General features: G+C 43.7%; 1 protein-coding gene across 4 annotated transcripts in view; it reads left to right on the top strand.

Moving 5' to 3' along the window:
* The window catches only part of NETO1 (neuropilin and tolloid like 1), a 177,318-nt gene that overhangs the window by 8,606 nt on the left and 153,842 nt on the right, over positions 1-14,870 (top strand). The window lies entirely within an intron of this gene.

Raw genomic sequence — 14,870 nt, 5'->3', positions numbered from 1 at the left:
TAGGAAGATGGCAGGCTTCATTAGTAGCTTTATGACAATTTACTTTTTCATTAAATGACACCATCTGCTGAAAAGTATTTTTCTTAAATCATCATTATGCACCAGGACTCTAGTCACAAGGGTTCAGTGAGAATAACAACTTTAATTTTAATTCAATGATTTGGGACACTTTCCAAGTCTTTCACCTTGTTTTACTGTGGATTCACAATCCAATGTGTTATTAGGGAGGTTTTTAATTCACTGAAATCAATAGGATAGATGTGTATGAGTTAAATAGTCTGGACACTCTGAATGAAACAAGTAATTTGAAGCAGTATCCATCTGAATTATTTTAAAACATTCCTCACAAATTTGGAGTTTTGTGACTTTAATCTAAGCTGCATGCTAACATTTAGTGGCAACCTTCTGTGAGCCAAATATAAATTTACTTAAATCATGTGCAGTGTCAAAATTATCATCAGAGAAGAATGCCATAGAAACGATTGAAATCAGTTAAGATCTGATGTAGGATACACAGAATTAAGATGCTGTATAGACATGGTATGCTCACTTCAGTTTCCAGATAAAGTTGTCATGGATAATTGACTTAGTGACTAAACCTAACCCTATTCAGATGAAACCTTTTCACGGGGTCTCATTCTCAGAAAAAAGTATTTATTGTACAATCTTAAAAAACAAAAACAAAACACTTTTGTTGCAGTAAGCACCATTGTCTCAGAAGAGAAAAGTATAATATCACTGTGGCCTGCTTCATTTTGTACTCCAAGGCCAAACTTGCCTGTTATCCCAGTTATCTTTTGGTTTCCTACTTTAGCATTCCAATCCCCCATGATGATAAGCCCATCATTTTTTGGCGTTGCTTCTAAAAGATGTTGTAGGGCTTCATAGAACTGATCAACTTCATCCTCTTCAGCAGCAGTGGTTGGGGCATAGATCTGGATTACTGTGATGTTGAATGGTTTGTTTATTTACTTTTTAAATTATTTACTTGAATTGGGTTCTATAACACCCCTCCCTTCAAGCAGAACTATGATTAGGGTTGGGCGCTTCGGCCACCGAAGCAGCCATTCCAGCCTGAAGCAGCCAGCACTGCAGCATGGGGGCGAGGAACAGTGCCGGCTCTGCCCCTCCCCTCCCCTCCCCACGGAGGTGGCTGCTTCAGGCTGGAATGACTGCTTCCGCGGCTGAAGTGCCCAACCCTAACTTTGACTGCTCCATTAGGGCCCAAATTTCAACAGTCCCTGTTTGTCAGAGCTAGTGTCAAAAATCCAGAAGACCACTCAATTCATTATTTTGCCTTCTATCCTGTTTCAAGAGCTATCTTGACTCACCAGAATTTTTGTGTCCATGCACAAAATAATCATGCTGCCTCGCAATAGCATAATCAAGGTAATCTCCCTGCGTTTCTCTGCCAAAGTTTGACAGCAGTTAACTTTAAACCAGTCAGTGATATTCTAAATCTTTATCTTGACCAAATTCAAAGCCTGGGTGGCCAAACCCCACCTTTCATGGAGATCATCTGTCCTCAAGCACTAGCAAATTGTTTTTCAGATTGCCAGTCCAGATCTCTGCTTGTCAGAACTCTGGTTTCCTTCTGGAAACTCCCACTACACCCAGCAAGCTTTTCCTCCTATTTTCCTAATTGTTCTGCACCTTGGACTTCAGCTGCATGGACCACTGCGTGGACCACTCCTAATCTCATGACCAGGATTTAAGTTTGTATGTCCCTTCTCTAATGCCTACCAATTTCCTCCCTTTCTACCTTTTGTTGGCATGTGTGTGTATGTGTGTGTGCATGTTCTTTACATGTTTATTCTTTTATTTTGTATATTATCAATCTTTTCCCCTTCTCACTGTCTTCATAATTTGTTTTAGGGAATCCCCACCCAGATCCACCTTGATATATGTAGACTACAAGGTTTTGAGTTATTCTTTTCTTCTTTTAAAGCTAATATCTCTAATTTCCCCTTCTTTGGTTCCAGTTTGGCTTAACACAGCTTGCCTTTTTGTTTTGTTCTTTATATCTCAACAGTGCAACTGCTGTAATGAAGAAAGCCTTTGTCCATTTTATTTAAAATAATAATAATAAATAATAACTAGTAATAACTAGTAATAATAAATAAATAAATAATAAGTAATAATAAATAATAACTAGGCTATAGTCCTTTGAATTAACACACTAGATGAAATTGAGTCAATTGAGTCTAGATGAAATTGAGTCAAGATTTCTTAGCCTGGAGAAGTCTTGGTCAATTTCATTTCCATACACTGAATAATTACTTTTACAAAGCCATCCTAAACAGTGATGCCCTACTAACTCCACTGATTTTAATGAACTTAGCATGGTGTAACACTGGCTAGAATTGCACAGTCAGTGTTTACTTTAGAAGAGATGGAGCCTTAAGTCCAGGAGCAGAAACAAAATGACCAAGGTGAACACTTTAGGTGCATACCTTCAGCAAATAAATCAAAATAAATGTTCCTGGCTATAGAGAGACAAAGTGTTTTGTAAGATGAATTTTATATCTTTGGGCAAAAATGGTTTAGAATAGCAGACAGCAATGACAAAACCTTACAGGAATGTCAATATCCTTCCTAATCTATACAATTTGCCCTCCTATATAGATGAATATGGAGGTAGGCAAGTGTAAGGGGCGTAAGTCCTTCATTACACAGAATATATGATATAAATAACCAGCAAGTTATGGATGAGAAAAAGGTTTAACAGAAAAGACCTTGTTATTCTTATAAAAACTTCTTCTTTCACTTAGAGTGTCCTTTTAGACCAAAAGAGACTTGAGAATGTTTAGAATACCACAAGAGACTTGAGAATGAACACAACAGATTGGTAATATTCATAGAATAAATTTGTAATTAAGCCAAAACTTTCAAGGGCACTTTGAGATCAAAAATTAACTGGCAATAAGATCCAAGATTTTTTCCTCTCCAAACTGACTTTCTTGTTCAGATGCTAAAAACAGAAGGAACAATACCCAAATACAATGCCAAGAAATGGCCAATAAAGCAGTAGGTAAATCAACCTGTCAAAAAGTCAAAAGGCAAGGTTATCCATTCCAAATTTCTGCTCTCATTTCGGATCTGATGTAGTCCTTTAATCTCTTAAGTAAAATATTCAAATATTCTTTGCTGTTAATTATCCCCCCCCCCCCCAGTAACAAACCAAATAATGGGAAGATTCTTAGTGTTTTCCTTTCCAGTATTTAAGGGTTGTTTTTTTTTTAAGACAAGCAAGCTGTGAATTCAAAGAACCATAGTAATAGGTTGTTAAGGGTATGGTCCCTCTATGCACCTTTGCATAATAGCAATCACCAGTTTTAAAAAAGTCTGTAAAGGCCTTCTATTACAGCTTAAATCACAAATCATATAAATCCTAATAAAAAACTTAAAAAAAATCTTACTCTTTGGTGTTGATTTAAGTTGTCCTCACCAATATTAATAGCTGCCGATTTGTTCCCTTGGCAGAGTTTCAGTGCATGAATAATAAAATCAGAGTTCAGTAGCACCTTTAAGACCAACAAATTTTTATGCACTAGTAAACTGCGTAACAGAATTAACTTTGGCTTTTATATTCCTACTGTTACGATGGTCAGTTTTTAGTCTGACAAAGAGTGCTTGCACTCGAAAGCTCACGCCTTGAATAAATCTTTGTTGGTCTTAAAGGTGCTACTGGACTCTGATTTTATTGTGAGATTTCTGTGGGACTGAGCAAAGCTGAATTTCTACTGCCTCCTGTTAATAGTTTAACCTAATCAAGCCACCCCCCCTGCACCCTCCCCTTTCACCTACCTCTCTGCCTGCCTTACTGTCTTCCTTCTTACTTCCTGACTTCCTCTATTTCTCCATCTCCTTCCTGTCTCTCTCTTTCCCTCTCACTTGCTTCCTGTCTCTCTCCTTTACTTTCTTCCTTTCTCTGTTCTACCCATCCCTTCAACCACCCCTTGCCTTTTTTTCTCCATCCCCTTCCTCCTTTCCTCTTCTTCCTTCCTTCCCCACAGTCTGTTCTCCCCCTCTGCTAGGGCCCACTGTATTTCTTCGACAGCAGGCTTATTTTCTAGTCACTCATATATTTGGTGTTATTATTGTATTTGCCTTGGCCAAGGTTTGCAGGAGCTTTTCAGCAGAGAGTGCAGAGCATGACATTTTTTGTCACTTTTCCCATGGCAGCTCAAAAGCCCCCCCCCACACACACACACAATGAACTTCTTCGGACAGAGGGACACCCCCTCCCCCTAGAGTTGCAGGAAGCATTTTGCCCAGCTGTGGAAGGAGGAGAGAAAGGAAATCATACTCTGTATTTAGAAATTCTTTTGCCCTTGGTTCTCATGGGAAAAATATTCTGAATTGGAATTAAATTTTCAGGACTTGTATTTCTTGTAGAAGAGAAGCTCCCTTCCAAAATCCAGAAAGTAAAACAAAGCCTCTCCAGTCTAGAAGCAATAACAATTCTTAGTGGATCTGACAAGCAAAAAAATACCTTATATTGCTAAAATTACTTTTGCTAAACATCATGTAAAAAGAAGGTGTGACAAATTGCACTTTAAAAAAGTTTATAACATTGCACAAACATTTTAAAGACTGTGAAGGGTTAATTCATCACAGAATCAGACAGCCTGCTCCAAGCAATCTGATTGGTTAGCATCAGCTGAGCAGAGATAGACTATAAACTGCTCTGCGGTATTAAATAAAAAAATAAGGGGTAAGTGGGAGGAGAGTGGGCGGGTGCTGTCTGGGATAAAAACTCGGAGGAGCAAATCAGGAGCCGCAAAGCAGCTCCTGATTCGCTCCTCCATTGGCCACTTGGCCCGCACTGCCGACTCTCCACTCTTCCGAGGCCGCCATTGTCGCCTCAGCGCCTGCAGCACAGTGAGTCCGCCACGGGCACCAGCATGGACTCTGCGGAGGAGCCTCCCCACATGCCGCTGGCCTGAGGGAAACCTCCTTTCCCTCCGCCCGCCAACACCCCTTCCCCGACCTCCGCGCTCACCCCTACCCCCCTGCGCCTCCCCAAAAAGCTCTCCCCGCCCCTCAAATGAGCCCTTCCCACACCGGCCCGCACGTCCCTTCCCGGACCCCAGTCACTTACCATTTGCCCCGTCACCCGCTTCCCTGCCGCTTTCGTCGCCTCGCTGCTGCCGCCACCGCCCATGGCCGCGCCAATGGCAACAGACCGGGGCTGCGCCCGCCAACGACACAGAGCTGGCCCTCGCTTGCCTCACATCGCCCCCGGGCCCTGGCTGCAGCAATCACAAGAGGCCGGCGCCACGCCCGTGAACAACGCTGAGCTGGCCCTCGCTTGGCTCACATCTCCCCTGGGCCCTGGCCGTGCCGATGGCTACAGGGAGGGGCTGCGCCCGCGAACAACGCTGAACTGGCCCGCTGCCTCTGCCACACCTCGCTGCAGTCGCCCCCAGGACCTGCCCTTGCCGCTGGCTACAGGCCATACCCGCCAACGCCGCAGAAACGAGCCGCCACCGCGGCAACGCCTTGCTACCCACTTCCACCGGCCATCGCCCTGCCACGCCCCGATCCTCCAGCCTGCAACTGCACCTCCGGCCTACAGGTACTAGCGCCCGCTGTATTCTAAGGACAGCGGGCTTTATTTCTAGTTTATTCAGAATTCAGCCCTGACTGAAATTTAACCCATATAGGAGACCTGGGGAAGTTGGCAAGGACAAACAGGTAGTTAAATGGAGACTCCCCTTAAGGCCAAAGAAAGAGAATAATCTTCGAGAGAAAGAAGAACTAATCAAAGAGGGAGTTAGCGCTGAATAGGAACTGCCTTTAGAGAACTTAAGAGTCAATTAAAAACTCAAAATGAGAATTGGTGTTTCAAAAGAATGAGTTTGGGTTCTGCAAAGATTGAACCAGCCTTCTGAAAACCAAAAGAATTAGAGAATACTGAAGAGTATACTGAAAGTATACTGAAGAGTTTAGGGAAAACACTGGAACAAAAGCCTCTCAATGTAAATATTGTAACTAAGACCGATTATGCACGGGCCAGAACACCCACGCTGCCAGCAAGCAGGGCTTTGGGGAAAATCCCTGATAACACTCGCCACCGCCACCAGCGTGGGCGTGTCCTGGCCCAGGGCTACGGAAGGCCCGCATTAGGCAAACGCGGAAACTTCCGCAGCTTCCTGGTTACACCGGGTGGCAGCAGGGGCTGGGGCGAGCCGGCGCTGTGCATAATTGACAGTGCCAGGCCTTTCGGCCCACCTGGCCCTGAACTACGGTGTCCCTGTAGGGATAGCGCATGCCCCTGTGGGCTCCGTGGAGCCACGGAGCTGGTAGGGGCAACCACCTGCCCCGCCAGACTGTGTGGAGGGGGCCTGCCCCCCCACTCTTCCTCCCCACTGGCCTCTGCTGCTTACCTTGGCTGGCAGCGTCCCAGGCCTCCTGGCCCCGGCTCAAAACCAACAGCACAGTAGCAGCGTGAATTAGCTGCCACCGTGCATAAAGGGTCTAAGTGTGAAAAGCTTCCGAAACTTCCATTAGTCTGAAACATAAGGACTAAAGTCTGTGCATGTACTGATTTTACCTCAGAGTTATCTATATTGAGTTATCTCAGCAATTTCACCCTTGGTTTCACTGGATCTTTCCCCTCTAAGTTAAATAAAATGTTTTGTCAATTTGGATTATAAAAATGTCTCCAGCGCCTTTTAAGTTATAGGAGGCTCCGAATCCTTCACTCCTGAGCTGAGCAGACAGCCAATATATTACACTGCGACAGGTGGGACACCCAAAGTTCTTCAGAATAAGAAGAAAACTTATTACAAGTTCAGTCAGACTGGAGAAGGAAAACAGGAGAAATCTTGGTTCTGAGGGATGGAAGTTGGTTGGAGGCATCATAGAAGACACTTCTTCTACTGGCTTCTACTTTAAGACATGTCCTATATAATTACTAAAAATGAAAGAAACAAAATACCCTGGAAATTCTTTTTGGCATAAATGCTGGAACAATGTTGACATGATGAGTATGTGAGTTTACTTGTCTCTTCTGACTCTACTGCCTGTAACGGTATTCCAGAAAGCCATTAACTTTTCTGGACCTGAAAAATAAAGAAGACGTTTTTCTGAACAAACTTGACATAAAAATGTTGCAACTACTTGCCTTCAAGTAATGTAGTGTTCAAACCCCAGAATGCTCAGACTCAGCTGAATTGTTCAGTTCCAATTATTTGCTCAGGATAGGGCCAATAATGAAGAGGGGCCCTTGCTGTAAGATGAAAACAGTAGCCTTCAAGGCTGCTTCCAGGTTTGGGGACCATTCACAAATTACTTTCAAATGGGCCCCTTCTCAGGCATGGCTGTGACATAGAAAGGACAGCAAGCAAACAATTGCAGTTGATGCTCCTAATTGTCTGATGCTTACTTACCTGTCTGAGTGATTGAGCGGCTGCTATTGCTAGGATAAGCAGTTGAGATTGTTTGTCTGCCTTTTCTCTGGTTGGTTCCCCTGGTATTCCTAGCAGCCATCACTGCCTGCTCAGATAGATGAATAAACCATGGGGCAGAGAATACAGCTGACTGTGTGGAACAGGATGGTAGGAAGAGCCACCATCCCCACAAGGCAAAGAAGGAGAAAAAATGTTTTTATACCCTGCTTTCTCCTACCTGGGGCTGAAAAAGCTCTAAGAAAACTGTTATGCGAGAACAGCTCTAAGAGAACTGTGACTAGCCCAAGATCACTCACTAGGCTGCATTTCGAGGAATAAGGAATCAAACCCAGTTCTCCAGATTAGAGGTTGCTACTCTTACCTACTACACCACACTGGCCATCTTCTAGAGCAGTGGTCCCCAACCTTTTTATTACCGGGGACAGGTCAATGCTTGACAATTTTACTGAGACCCGGGGGGGGGGGGTAGTCATTTGCCGAGGGACGTGGCCACTGCCTGAGCCCCTGCTCCACTTGCTTTCCTGCTGGTGCCTCTGACTTCCCGCCACCCACTGGGGGTGCTGCCAGCAGCAGCTGCACAGTGCCACACCCAGGGGAAGCCCCAGCCATGGCGGCCACCAGAGAGCACCAAAGGTGAGCCGGTGGCAGAGGGGCAGGGCAGCCCCCCAGGCAGCAGCCGGGGAAGAGGAGGAGGAGGAGCTGCAGCCTGGTACTGACTGATCTATGGACCGGTACCAGTCCTCAGACCGGGGGTTGGGGACCACTGTTCTAGAGAGTTTCACACATGGGTTGTTAAACTTTAGGTCCATTCTTTCTAGACAGGATTGTGTTCCCATAAGGCACCAACCAGAGAAAGAGAGCCTTCAGTCTCTGCTGTGGTATGTTAGTAAAGTTAGTAAAGTCTCCTGAAGTCTGACCATAGCTCCGCAAGCCATTCATTGGCCTCCAGTAATCTGCATCTGCATTGGCTCCCTGGATGTAAATGAATTAGCAATCAGCTTAAACAGATGCACTCAGAAAGTAAGTTATTTGTGGGAATCATTGCTCCAGATCATACTCTATCTGCTTTCTCTGAGAGTCAACCTCAACTCTATTCTTTCTCTTAGGGACAAACCTTAACTGGCGAATGCCTGCTTCCCCCACAGCAATCTATCAGTTCTCTGAAAACTGACTGGACGCAACTGCAGTCTTCAGGTCAGCTTTGGGATCTGTTCTTTGACAACAGGGCCTGGAAAGCATCCTGCCCATCACCAACCTACCAAATCCTCCACTCACCTTGTCGACAGAGGTGACAGTAGCTGGAAATAATAGTAACATTAGATTTATATCGACCAAATGCCTAACATTGCTGGCCTTCAAAACAGAACTAAGAATAAAATAATGTTCAAATATTTTATAGTTTTCTTCTTTCCATGGATTGACCTGTTCTGCATGCACACCACTGGTTCAATCCATGTTGCTCTTTCCAGTCACAGCTGGGGAGCCAAGTACATAGCAAGTTTCTGGGATCTGTTTTGAGTGTTTGGGGCTATATTTGATCAGGATGGACACTGGCCAGAACATTGCATGCCTAAGGGAAGGCAGTGCAGGATCGGGGATCATGGCGACGGCTGTACCATGGGCTCACCAAGACTCAGACACGACTGAGTGGCTGGCAACAACAGCCATTTGTATGATTACCCAGATTTCCATGATTAAATAGTTTTCATACAACAGTCACTATTCCGTTGCTTCCATTTCCAGTTTTAAAAGGGGCATAGTAAAAAAAGAAAAATGAGATTCTGGGCTGAGACTTACTACTTAGATGTCTGACAATGCTATCCTAAACAGATTTAAATCCTTTGAAATCCACTGAAGTCAATTGGCTTACAAAGGATTAAGTCTGTGTAGAATAAGAAGAGCTTTTCACTCCCCAAAGGAGTCACAAACTGGCTTACAATCACCATTCTCTTCCTCTCCCCACAACAGAATTTTGGGGGGTGGGACTGAGTGAGCGCTATGAGAATTGCTCAGTGAAAATAGGTCTAAGAGACCTGTGACTGGCCCACGGTCAACCATCTGGATGCATGTGAAGGGGTGGGGGAATAGGCTGTTTTAGGACTGTGCTTTCAGTGGGTCTTCAATGTTAGTTTATGTCTCTAGGTAATCTTGAGATTCATTTTGTAAGCAGCCTTTAGACAAATAACACGGACTAAACAGGTGCCAAAAGCAAGCTATGCAGCTTATTTGATGCCAGACATTTAAATGATCCAGGCACAAATGAGGAAGGAATGAAAAGCAATTCTGCCGGTTAATTTTATAAGTCAAATGATCAACACTCGAAGGGGTTTCTCGGGTAACTTAGATGATATAATTCTTGGACTGGGCAAAAAGCAGCTGCAATCTAATTTTACTCTGCAAATGAAGTTTTGGCAGAGAAATTGTCACAGAGAAATCCAGTTGCATGTGTAGAGCTTCTTTGTGTATGAACAGAACTTCTTGTACTTGTTTCCTAATAGGGGAAAAAAATCAGCATAATAGGTTCCCGTGTAGAAAAAAAAAAGAAATCCCCTCCATTCTCAGTAAAGATCATTATGGGTTTTAAAATACCAATGAATTCCTGAGGTTGGCCATCTTCCAGCGAAGCTTTCTAAACTCACAAGTCTAATGCAGGTTACATAAGATGAGTTATAGACACAGCAACAAGATAATTCCAGCTATATGACACACTTTTGTCCCAAAGAAGCCAACTATGCTGTGCAAAATCACTGCAGATATTGAAGTAGTGTTTGATGTGCTAGGTCTTGAATAATAAGGAATTTGAACAGAGAGTTGACCGAAGTTATTGGTGGCTAGTTTTTCTTTTTCTTTTTAAATCTCTATGACTTGGCTTTAAAAATTAGCAGAAATATTTCCTTTCCCACAAAGTTTGTCTGTCTCTGAATGAATGGCTGCATTAAAATTTACTTGAAGGGACACAGAGAAAGTAAAGTGATTGCTGTGACTGGATGTTTCAACAAGCGAAAGGGAGTGCATTTTAATCCTCCTAATGGATGTGGTCCACCAAGCACTGCCTTGTCCCCATTCAAATCTTATTGACCTAAACAGAGTTCATGCAGCCCCAAGACTTGTTGCATTGTTCATCATGCCTCTTGAGGAGCAGAAGTTATTTATTTGGGACAAGGGAGGAATAGGGAAAGCCCTCAGGAGGGCGCTGCACTGGAACTCTGCTGGCAGCCTCAAGCACCAAAAGGAAAGAATCTCGAGCTGACAATATAAGACTGCGAACCAGAAGAAATATTACTTAGAAAGGATTTTTACCTTATTCAGGTAAATAAGTTTTCTTTAAAAATGTTTTTGCTATGTGCATGGTAAACTCCTATGTCTAAAATGGATTTATATTATTTGTACCCTACTAGGCAACAGTTGTATAGCTACATTGGCTAGCAAGGTGGCAGTTTTGCCAATGAAGACTCGACTTGTTCTTTGGCATAAATATGGCTGCAGCCATTTATTATTATGCCACCCTCCACCAAAGGGTTGGCCCTGCATGGTAAGTAGCCTGATCCCTCAGCCGTCCGGCTGCTTAACCCGAGGATCCTTGGATGCCTTGGGACCCACTCTATCCCAGCCAGGAGAGCAGATCCCCTGCGATCAGAATCCCTCACAAGGAAGCGACCCCACCAGGTGTCCACCTCACTCTGGTGCCCACTTCGGCTGTGGAGTGCGAGTGCCGAGAAGATGGCGACCATCCTGGGTGTGTGCACACACACCGCACATCTTCTTGGCCACCCCCCGCATGACCAATTACAGTCACTGAAGAAGATTGTGAAAACAGATGTACACAGTTGTGCACAACCTGGCACAGCTCCAATAAACTGAATTGCCATAATCAGCTTGAGACTTTTTCCTTTTGGCATTTGTGGATGATGGGTCCTCTTTTTTCTTCTAGGCAGCCTCAAGCAAGCAGGGCAAATCCCTGGTAGCATTTCAGCAGCATGAAGACTGCCAGCTTCCTTGTGGTGCTGGCTCACCAGTCGGCTCCTCTTGCACCATCACCACTACTTGGCAGTGGTGCAAAAGATGGCAACAAGTGAGCTAACACTTGTGGGTGTCGCTGGCCAGGTCTGAGTTGAATAGCCTACAGCAATGGCTGGTGATGCCTTAAGGGGCATTGATATTCCTGAGATACTGTAGCTTCTCAGTCCAATTCTGGGATGGGCCTGAGTTTCCACTTGCTCCTCCAACTACACACAGTTAACTAACTTCAGCCAGTATGGATTAAAAGGCTAGCAATGGTGCCAAAACAGCAGCATATCAATGTAACAATGAGGCATGAAGTAACTATGAAAACTACTATTTTTGATGGTTTTGAGGGGCATTTTGGATTCCTCAGAGCCCACTTTCCTATATCAAGGCTGGCTGCAAAAATTTAGCATGGTATGAGGACATAATGTTCAGGAGGTTCCTACAAAGTGTGATTTGAACAGCCATGGAAGAAACATGCTACATAACTGCTGTTACCACAAAAGGGAAGAGTGCCTAAAAATATGAGGTACTAAGTTTGCTTCACTCATAATTTACCAGTAAATACTAATTAACCAGTGAATACATTCTTAATCTGCTTCACTCTTAATTAACCAGCAAATACCCAAAGTACTTGGGTAGAAAAGGATGACTGCAGCTTCCTTCCTCTGCTCTTTCTGCACACATTGAAGGAAGATTGAATGGGCTCCCCTTGGGAAGACCTGCCACTAGGTTGATACCATCATTGGCTTGTCCATTTATTGTACTCCCTCGTCACCCAGCTGGCAGTCATTCTGTTACAGGAAGGGCTTATATCTTTTTTACCGCCATGTTGTATTTTTTCTGTAAAATTGTATGGGATTATTTTAATGGGGTTTTAACCCACCACAAGACAACTTGCCGAGAGTGATGGGTAAAAAATACTAATACTAATAATACTACACTAATAATAATAATAATAATAATAATAATAATAATAATAATAATAATAATAATAATAATAGATTATCACAGTGGCAGTTTTGCCAATGAAGATTCAACGAGCTCTTTGGCATAAACATGGCCACTACCATTCATTACTGTGCCACCCCATCAGAAGGGTTGGCCCTTCACGGTAAGTAGCCTGAAACTTCAGTTGTCTGGTTGCTTAACCTGAAGGTCCTTAGACGCCTTGGGACCCACTCTATCCCAGGCAAGAAACCAGATCCTCTGCATCTGGAATCCCTCACAGGGAAGCATCCCCATTAGGGCCCACCAGGTGTCCACCTCAGTTTGGTGCCCCATGGGTCACTTGGCTATGAGCCCCTGGCCTCCCAACTGGGTAGGCTATGCTTGTATATCTGCCAGTCTCATTAAAGAGACCCCCACCCCCAGGGTGTCCATTGCACAAACTGGACTCCCTGAGAATAGGCTCCTACCATGCCTAAACTGACTGTGATGGATAAACTTATAACAAACTCAAAACCACAAAAGGCCCCGAAACTCAGGATGGGAGGGAGGGAAATAGTTTGGCTGTGGGGGACGAGGTTAGGTGGACACATGTGGTGACTATAAAGGCACCCACACCCCTGCCTCCGGCACATGCTGAGAACGGCATGCATGCATGCACCCAGGCTCATCTTTCTCTTCTCAGCTGCTCCCCGCATCACCAGTGGTGGCTGCGGTACGTCCTGGCCGCTAATCATAATCATAATCATACACTTTCAATGTGCTTTTACAGCTGAGTTTTCCTGTGTAGAACAGGATAATCTGATTGTGAAGTGCATTGAAAGTACATTATTCAATGTGTGTGGAATGAGCATGGGGAAGCCATAAAAGCATTTGAACTCTGAAACTGAACCAGAGTTTCTGTGAAATTGGTACAGCCATTCCCAAATATGCTTTTAACCAGTAAATAAATGGATTCGGTACCACAGATTCCACACCAGCATCTATAAACCACTTTGACTATTTTATGATACCCAGAGCTGGTCAGTCAACAGGTTGTTGGGTTTGAATTTAGGAACCCCCTGCCAGCCATATGAACAATTATTGAACTTATTGCTTTTCTTTTAGTTTGATTTTAACTTTATCATTCTGACTCTGTGGTAAAGATGTGAAATTGATTTTCAGCTAAAACATCAAACATATTCCCCAAGAGATAGAATTCTCTCTATATGCCCCTCACAATCCAGAAAGCTTTGTAGGGAATAGTTTAACTACAACCTGCACAAATATAATCTTATTGACGTTACTCAAGAAAAGAAGGATGGAACATTAGAAAAGCCAGGTGTACCTGCAGAATGCTTTATCCCTCTTATTTCTGGCTCTTTATTAATAATAATAAACCTTTATTGGCATGATAATAAGAGGCAAAAACAACTAAGCAGGGTAAAAATATAATAGGGTAAAATAAGATAATATTATAGACTAAAATACAGATTGTAAGCCATGGCTCTTTATTAAGAACTGGGGCATGCAATATATATATATTTAGTTCCATGCATTGCTAGAAAACTGTTTATTGTCCCCGTGGCAAAATTCCTGGTTTTGTTTATTTCATTCCACATTAATATTATTTGCCATATGTACATCATTTATTTACTATTGTAAAATCTGACATCAATTTTACAAGCAATATTTCAATCAAAGTTCATTGACATGTTTGGGGAGAAAAAAAATTGGGCATGATTTTTGAGGCCTTCTTGTTTATGGAGGCCCAAATCATGAAAGTAGCAAAGCTGGCATTTTTCCATTTCGCCAAGCTAAGGTACTAGCACTTACTGGTTGTCCCTGGCCCCAAAGATGTATGATTGGCCTTGGCCCCTGCCTAATGGAATAGCTCACGGAAAACATCAGGGCCCAGACAGAGCTAACACAGTTTCACGGGGCCTGCAAGATGGAGGAATATGATTGAGGCCAGTATGCCTAGAGGAGAAAAATGACATATGGACCTCCCCTAACAGTTTGGGATCTCCTCCTACATCCTCCCTCCCAAGGGGAACTTGGGAGCAAAGCATAGCATAGCATAGATCCAAGTGGGTAGCCACCTTGGTTACAGCAGAACAAATGGAGAGTCCAGTGGCACTTTTAAGACCAAGAATGTAGGATATTTATTGTTAACTTTAGTGGTTTTTGAGCCTCTTGTGGTGCAGAGTGGTAAGGCAGCCGTCTGAAAGCTTTGCCCATGAGGCTGGGAGTTCAATCCCAGCAGCCGGCTCAAGGTTGACTCAGCCTTCCATCCTTCCGAGGTCGGTAAAATGAGTACCCAGCTTGCTGGGGGGTAAACGGTAATGACTGGGGAAGGCACTGGCAAACCACCCCATATTGAGTCTGCCATGAAAACGCTGGAGGGCATCACCCCAAGGGTCAGACATGACTCGGTGCTTGCACAGGGGATACCTTTACCTTTTACCTTAGTGGTTTTATTGCATTTATATATTTTATTGGTTTTATTGGTTTATATAT

Source organism: Paroedura picta, chromosome 9 (genome assembly GCF_049243985.1).
Source record: "Paroedura picta isolate Pp20150507F chromosome 9, Ppicta_v3.0, whole genome shotgun sequence".
Taxonomy (NCBI): Eukaryota; Metazoa; Chordata; class Lepidosauria; order Squamata; family Gekkonidae; genus Paroedura; species Paroedura picta.
Note: the sequence above shows the minus strand (reverse complement) of the source record. Positions and strands in the feature narration are given on the sequence as shown.